The 8,040-nt window shown below is 40.2% G+C and overlaps 1 non-coding gene across 1 annotated transcript; it reads right to left on the bottom strand.

Annotated features, from left to right (window-relative positions):
- Positions 1 to 2,310: 2,310 nt before the first annotated feature.
- Positions 2,311 to 2,447, bottom strand: LOC116272264. Its single transcript, XR_004180987.1, has one exon. It is a non-coding gene; the product is annotated as a small nucleolar RNA SNORA2/SNORA34 family (small nucleolar RNA).
- Between the last annotated feature and the right edge of the window lie 5,593 nt (positions 2,448 to 8,040).

The raw sequence follows: 8,040 nt of genomic DNA, 5'->3' as shown, positions 1-8,040 counted from the left end.
TTTTCTTATGTCATGGCACTAATTGCGCTACACCAAAACCTTCACTTAGGTCTCCTCTTCTAGTAGTCTTTCATAATAGTAATGTGTTACTTATTGAATATTCCAGGGAATTTACTTACATTATTTCTAATCCACAATACAACTGTCGAAAGTACCTATCTTCAGCTACAATTTAAAGTTGAGGAAACTGAGGCTTAAGAGAGTGAGGCAGTAAGTCCATGGCCCTATAATTATAATGGCAGCATTACACTCGCATCTGGTTCTATAATGTCTTATTGACTGTCTCTCCACCACCACTCTCAGTGCCTGAGACTTTCCTGGATAGATGGATGTGGATGGATGCATGGTCTGGGTTGAAATAAATCCTAGGTTAGAAGACAAAAAAAAAAGGGGCCAAATTTGAAGTCAGGTTAAGAAGACTCGTGCTCAAGTTTTGCCTCTACCTCTAGCTGCTAGGATAGGAGAGTTTCCAAACAGCTGAGCATGTCCAGATGTGATTAGTATGGCAAGCGGGCTGCCTGGGTTGGGGACGACTTTGGCACTACAGTCTGCAGATCAACAGAGAGGATGGAAGGACAGTCTGAACTCAGAGGCAAGGTGCCTGTTGGTACAAGTTTTCTTTGCGGAAGAGCTATGTTGCCATGCAATATTTATCTGAGATCCTTAGATGGTAAGATAACGATTTGCTATCTGTGCGCAGCTGTTACCAGAGAGAGTGATGTGGGACTTGGTCTCAGTGCTGATTGCATACACATTGCCTGCCCTTTGGTTTGTGTCCAAGGCTGCCGTTTTCTGAAAATAGTACCTGATTCTGCCTCTGACTCAGTCCCTTTCTCCTCATATTCTCTCTGGTACATTAGGTCTAAGAAAATCAACTGATCTCTGATTGTTTGCTACATGCCTTTTTGTGTGTGTGAAATTTGTGAGTTATTACCAAGATATTTAAACTTTCTTTTATTAATTCCTGAAAGTTGGTGTCATGTGAATCAGTGGAAAGATACACACTTTCTTGTTGCCTCTCTAATGATTTACAAAGTCCTGGGGCATCCTTCACTCTGAATCTTTAAATAATGTAACAGAACGGAATTCATCAAAACCATCCCCTTGGAATCCATTGCATTGCCATTTGGGGTGGGCTTCTGCCTTCTTTTCTTTTTTGAGATGGAGTTTCACTCTTGTTGCCCAGGCTGGAGTGCAATGGCATGATTTCGGCTCACTGCAACCTCTGCCCCCTGGGTTCAAACGATTCTCCTGCCTCAGCCTCCCAAGTAGCTGAGATTACAAGCACCTGCCACCACACCCAGCTAACTTTTTGTATTTTTAGTAGAGATGGGGTTTCACCATGTTGGCCAGGCTGGTCTCAAACTCCAGACCTCAGGTGATCCACCCGCCTTGGCTTCCCAAAGTGCTGGGATTACAGGCGTGAGCCACTGTGCCTGGCCTGGATTAGGCTTCTTGACTTGCGTTGACTTGCTGACACCCTCTTTGCTCCCTCTCCAGGCACTCCTCTCCTTTAATGTCTCCCTTTTAAGTGACTGTTTAATGGGGCTTTTCTGCAGCCCACATAACTAGAAATGGTGATGCTGCATGTTCTGAGCACCTGCTAAGCCTCCCTCTAAATTCTAGCCAGTTGATCCCAAGTCTCCATTCAGTACCTTGAGTAGGATTCTGCACTCCCTCCAGACCCCCCACCCCTAGACAGTGAGGATTCAGCATGAATGACTGCTCTTTTTTTTAAATCCTTTTTGTATTTTTATTGATTGGTTAGACTCTGGGCATTTAATTCCCTGTGATGCGAACTCTCTCAGTTGTACATACTTAAGTCTGTCCATGTCTCACTGACTTACTGTCTCAGTCAATATAGTGTTAGTTGGCTTAACCATGGAACCTATTCTGTTTGCTACCTATAAATTTATTTTCTCCCTAACAAGGAAGCCAGGAAGTTGGGGGCAGGCAAATATCGGTACATTCAGTGACTAACTTTCTTCTCTTTTCTTTTTTTCAATTTAGTGTTTTATTATGAAAGTAATACATGCTCATCATCAGTAAATGGTTCAGAATTGGGGGATTTCCTAATCCCATCTCCTGCTAACAGTGTGTTAAGTATTCTTCCAGCTGTTCTCTAGTCATTTACTAAAAATGGAATAAGATGAAATAAAATAAGGTAACATAAAAATCACACAAAACACATTATATACACAAATAGAATACTACCAAAAACACGATTGTGTAATTTGACCTTTTTCATTTAATAATTATTGTGATTATTTTCTATATGTCAGTATATTTGTCCATTGTTCTTTTTTTTCCAGATGTTTCTTTCTAATGAATTCGCCATTACATTTCCAAAGTTATAAGATGGCCAACAGACCATAGAAAGACAATTATTTAGTCTCCTGCTTGAAACCAACAGCTTCAGCAAACTGCTGGCCTTGAATCAGGACCAACCATTCTTTTTAATACCTATGGAATACTTTTACTAGAACATTCTGCCTTCAAGGTATAGCAACCCAACTCATATACTACTTTAAGCAAAAAAGATAATTTATTGATTCACAAGAGTAGGAGGAAGAGATGTGGGGTTGGCCTTGGAAGGTATCAGTTCAGGGACCCAGTGGTGTCATGGGGATGCCCTTTCTTTCCATTTCCAGATCAGTACTAATGATTTGTTTGGTTTCCTTCTTTTCTACAGCAAAGCATACTTATTTCATGCAGTAGGAACAGAGGGTCACTCCTGCGGGTATCTTCTTTTGCATCATCTCACATCTACCTACCTACTGGTTGGATGATCCCTAGCTAATTACCTCACTCCTCTAAACTGCAGCTGTCATGTAAGCAGGTATTCCTGGGCTCTCTCTCTTCAGTTCTTTCTTGTGGTCCAGCCAGAGTCATGCCAGGTGTGGAAACTGGAAGTCTAGAAAGCAAAGTTTGCCACTGCTCTGATGCAGGTCCTCCTCCTGGGTGAGGAAAACAACCACATCCTTGAACCTAGGACAGCACCTTGGTGTCCATCTCCTCTTGCTTGTGCCTGGTCTTGGGATATTGGTGCTAGGCCTTCATTTTATTGTGTGCACCTTTGAGAGTAGATGAAGAGCTAACCAAACTATAAATCCCTGATTGGGTGTCTCTCTCAATAATGAACAGCTTAGGAACCCTTCTACCTTGTTTCTGTGGCCAAGGTTACTCTTCTCAAAAGAGTTTCCAGAGTTATGTTTCATTCTTATAAAATTGTGCTTCAGAAGCCATAATACATGGGTGCCCACTGTTGAGGATTTCTTAAGATAAAGATCCTGGGCTCTACCCCTTGAGACTAAATCAGTAGGTCTGGGGTAAGGCCCAGAATTTACACTTTAAAAAAGTAACACACCAACTTCCAGTTCCAGTCTGGCATGTAAGAAGCTTGGAAGTTGTCATTCAGCCCAAACAACAAGTAAAAAGCTGAATAAGCCAGGTGTGGTGACTCTCATCTGTAGTCCCAGCACTTTGGGAGGTTGAGGTGGTTCCAATCACTTGAGCCCAGGAGTTCAAGACACGCCTGGGAAACATGGTGAAACTCCATCTCTGCAAAAAATACAAAAATTAGCCTGGTATGGTGGCACACACCTGTAGTCACAGCATCTTGGGAGGCTGAAGTGGAAGGATCACTTGAGCCCAGGAGTTGGAAGTTACAGTGAGCCACGATAGTGCTACTGCACTCCAGTCTGGTTGAGAGGGTAAGACTCTGCAACAACTCTTTTTAGATCTCTAAGAGAGATTAGATTACAGGGCAAACTCCTGTCCCCCAAATTAAAGAGACCAGCAGGGGAATACAGAGAATCACAACTCTGTGAGCAGGAAACCATGAGTAGTAACCTCTGTAGCAACCGGTGCCCATGTAGGAAAACCTTAACTGTAATTGATGAATTGCTGGAGGCTGAGTGTGGACAAGTCAAAAACTCCAGGGGGACCCAGTCATTAGGAGATCCCCACATTTTTGTGTTCTACCTTTAGAAGCTCTACCACACTGCCACAGTGAATATTGGAGAAAAATCTCATCATGCTTCTGCCAGGGGAAGGGGAAAAGAACTATTTAAAAATACCCCAGAACACTCTGTTCTTCTGAACGTGGTCTGCCCTTAGGAGGAACTACTTAGCCAGAGCCTAACCTTCAGGGGTTTTACCAATGCCTAACTGACCTAGAAGAAGGGAAACACCCAACTCTAAGTAAACTAGGAATAGAGGGAAATTTCCTCAACTTGATAAAGAATATCTGGAAAAAAAAAAAAAAAAAAACAAAAAACAAAACCCAGACACCCTAGTTAACATCATACTTAATGATGAGAAACTTGAAACTTTCCCATAAGATCAGGAGCAAAGCAAAATGTTTCCTCTCTCCACTACTTCTGAACAGCAGATGAAAAATTCTAGATAATATAGCAAGAAAGAAAAAGAAAAGACACAGATTGGGAGGGAAATAATAATGTCTTTGTTTGCATATGACGTGATTGTCTATGAAGAAAATCTGAAAAAAATTGGCAGAAAATTCTCCTGGAACTAAGTAATTATGGGAAGGTTGAGGAATACTAGGTGAATATACAAAAGTCAATTGTTTTCCAGTATACAAGTGTGTTAGTCTGTTTCATGCTTCTACAACAGAATACCCAAGACTAGGTAATTTATAAAGAACAGAAATTTATTTCTTACAGTTCTGGAGGCTGGGAAGTCCAAGGTTGAGGGGCTTACATCTGGTGAGGTCCTTCCTGTTGTGTCATCCCATGGTTGAAGGCAGAAGGGCAAGCAAGACAGCATGTATATAGAAGGAAAAGGAAGGGAAGGTCAGGGGATAGGGAAGAAGAAGAGAGGGGGAGGGAAAGGGAGAGGGGAAAGGGTGGGGAGGGGAGCCAAACTCATCCTTTTATTAGGAACCCTCTCCCACAATAAGCCTGAATCCATTCATTAGAACAGAACCCCTTGTGACCTAATCCCCTCTTACAGGTCCCACCTCTCAGCACTGTTGCATTGGGGATTAAATTTCTCTCCATGATATATTCAATCCATGACAACTAGCAATGAACAAATGAAATTCAAAATTAAAAAAAAACAGTACTTCCCCAAAATAAAATAGGTATAAATCTACCAAAATATATACAAGATCCGTGTGAGAAACATTGAAAAACTTTAATGAAAGATGTCAAAGAGGCACCAAACAAATGGAAAAATACTACATATTCGTGGATGGGAAGATTCAATATTGTCAAGATGTCAGCTCTTGCCAACTTGATCTATAGATTCAATGAAATCAAAATTAAAATCCCAGCAAGCCACTTTGTGGACATTAACAGGTTGATTCTAAAGTTCATCTGCAGAGACAAAAGACCCAGAAGCACCAGCAAAACATTGAAGAAGATTAAAGTTGGAGGACTGACACTATATGACTTCAAGACTTAATATAAAGCTACAGTCATCCAGACAGTGTGGTATTGGTAAAAGAATAGATAAATAGATCAGTGGAACAGAATAGAGAGCTCAGAGATAAACCCTGCAAATAGTGTATGTCAAAGGAGCAAAGGCAATATAATAGAACAAAGAGTCTTCAACAAATGATCCCAGAACAACTGGACATCACATACAAAAAAAAAAAAAAAAGAATAAGACACAACCCTTACTTTCTTCACAGAAATTAACTCCAAATAGATCACAGACCTAAATGTAAAATGTAAAACTGTAACACTCCTAGAATGTAATAATACAGGAGAGAATCTAGATGAGTATGGGTATAGTGATGACTCTTTAGATACAACACCAAAGACATATCCATGAAAGAAATAATTGATAAGCCAGACTTCCAGACGTCACTAAAATTAAAACCTTTTGCTTTACAAAAGACAGTGTCAAGATAATGAGAAGATAATCCAAAGACTGGGAGAAAGTATTTGCAAAAGACACTTCTGATAATGGATTTTTTAAAAAAAAAAACAAAAAACTCTTAAAACTCAGCAATAAGAAAACAAACAACCCAAAACGGGCCAAAGACCTTCACAGACACCTTACCAAAGAAGATATGCAGATGGCAAATAAGCATATGAAGAGATGTTCCATATCATATGTCATCAGGGAAATGCAAATTAAAGCAACAATGAAGTACCACTACATACATATTAGAGTGGTCCAAATCTGGAACAGTGACACCACCAAATGGTGGTGAGGATGTGGAGCAACAGGAACTCTCATTCATTGCTGGTGAGAATGCAAATTATACAGCCACTTTGGAAGACATTTTGGTAGTTTCTTACAAAATAAACATTCTCTTACTCTATAATCCAGCAATCATGCTCTTTTGGTATTATGTCCACATATAAACATGCATATGGATGTTTATGGCAGCTTTATTCAAAATTGCCAACGCTTGGAAGCAACTGAGATGTCCTTCGGTAGGTGACTGGATAAATAAACTGTGGAACATCCAGACAAGGGAATATTATTCAGCACTAAAAAGAAATGAGCTATCACATCATGAAAAGACGCGGAGGAAACTTACATGTATATTATTAAGTGAAAGAAGCCAGTCTGAAAAGGCTACATACGATAGGATTCCAACTATCTGAGATCCTGAAAAAGGTAGAACTACTGAGACAGTAAAATGATAAGGGGTTGCCAGGGCTTAAGAGGAAAAGGGGGATGAATAGGTGGAGCACAGAAGATTTTTAGAGCAGTAAAACTGTTCTATATGATACTATAATGGTGGATACAGGTCATTATGAATTTGTTCAAACTCAAAGAATGTACAACACAGAGTGAACCCTAATGCAAACTATGGACTTTGAATGATAATACTATGTCAATATAGTTTCGTCAGTTGTAACAAATGTACCACTATGGTGAAGATGTTAAAAATGGGGGATGTTGAAAATGCCTGTGTCAGCACTGGGAATACATGAGAAATCTCTACCTTCTGCTCAGTTTTGTTGCAAACCTAAAACTGCTCTAAAAAAATAACATCTACTTTTTTTTAAAAAAAGCAGCACACCTAATTTTATAACTAACCAGGTTGGGAAGGGCAAACATATAAATCTTCTGGATAATCCTCTTTGTTTAACTTCACCTTTCTAAAGAGCAGCAGCTGGGTAGGTGTTGGCTGCTTTTCCTGCTATGTAAATGACAGGCCCTGGCCAAGAATGCTTAACAGACAGGTGTGTCCCAGCCTCTCCCCTACTTTTACCCAAGTCAGTTTTTTTTCATTCCTAGGCTAACTCTAAGGTGGAAAGCTTTTCCTAAGTGGGGGGTTGTGTTGGTCTTAAGGCTTATGTAACTTGGACATAGCCTCTTTAAGGAGAAAAAAAAAATCAATGTATGAATATAAAACTAAGTACAAAGGCCCTCAGAAGAGGTCTGTAATAATGAGGAATTCTAAAGCTTAAGCTTCATTACCTTCACAGCAGATTTACCTCTGCACAACGTTCTCATTTTGGAGCAAATCAAAAGAACTCTGTTTTACAAATGTCTACGTTTTCAATATATATTAGTTAAATTGAATTTTTAGAAATAAAAAGGAGAAAAAACTCCACAGAAATGGACCATTTTGGCTGAGAACTGCAAAAACTCTGGGCACAAACATGTTATTCACCCTCTCTTGAGAGACTTAGCCATTCCCAGGCTTTTAGCAGCCTGAGCCTTGTCTCTGGAAGACTCAAACACCTTCTGAGTTCCTGTCTGGAAGAGTTCAGTCCCTAACCTCCCTTTCTTACAGCTTTTACTAAAAAGGGCTTGCAATTGTGAATCTTTCCTCTGTCTCTTCCAGATGTATATGCATCTCCTGCAACTCAGGAGTGTCTTTCTCAAGGACTTGAAAGCCATTCCTTTGAAATGTAATCCTCAGGAAGGAAAGGGCCTCTGTCTCAGTCTCTGTGGGAGGATAGAAGCCTAACTTCAATAATTGCCAGCAAGCATTCACAGTTGGCTTAATTGCATTTGCATTGACCAACCTTTTGTAATTTTTCACTTCCCTGATTCCACTGAGCCTCCGCTCACGCCTCTCCTACTCTCTCATTCTCCTTTAAAAAC

The sequence above is a fragment of the Papio anubis genome, chromosome 1 (genome assembly GCF_008728515.1).
Source record: "Papio anubis isolate 15944 chromosome 1, Panubis1.0, whole genome shotgun sequence".
Taxonomy (NCBI): Eukaryota; Metazoa; Chordata; class Mammalia; order Primates; family Cercopithecidae; genus Papio; species Papio anubis.
The sequence above is the reverse complement of the archived record's forward strand: the minus strand, read 5'-3'. Positions and strand labels throughout refer to the sequence as shown.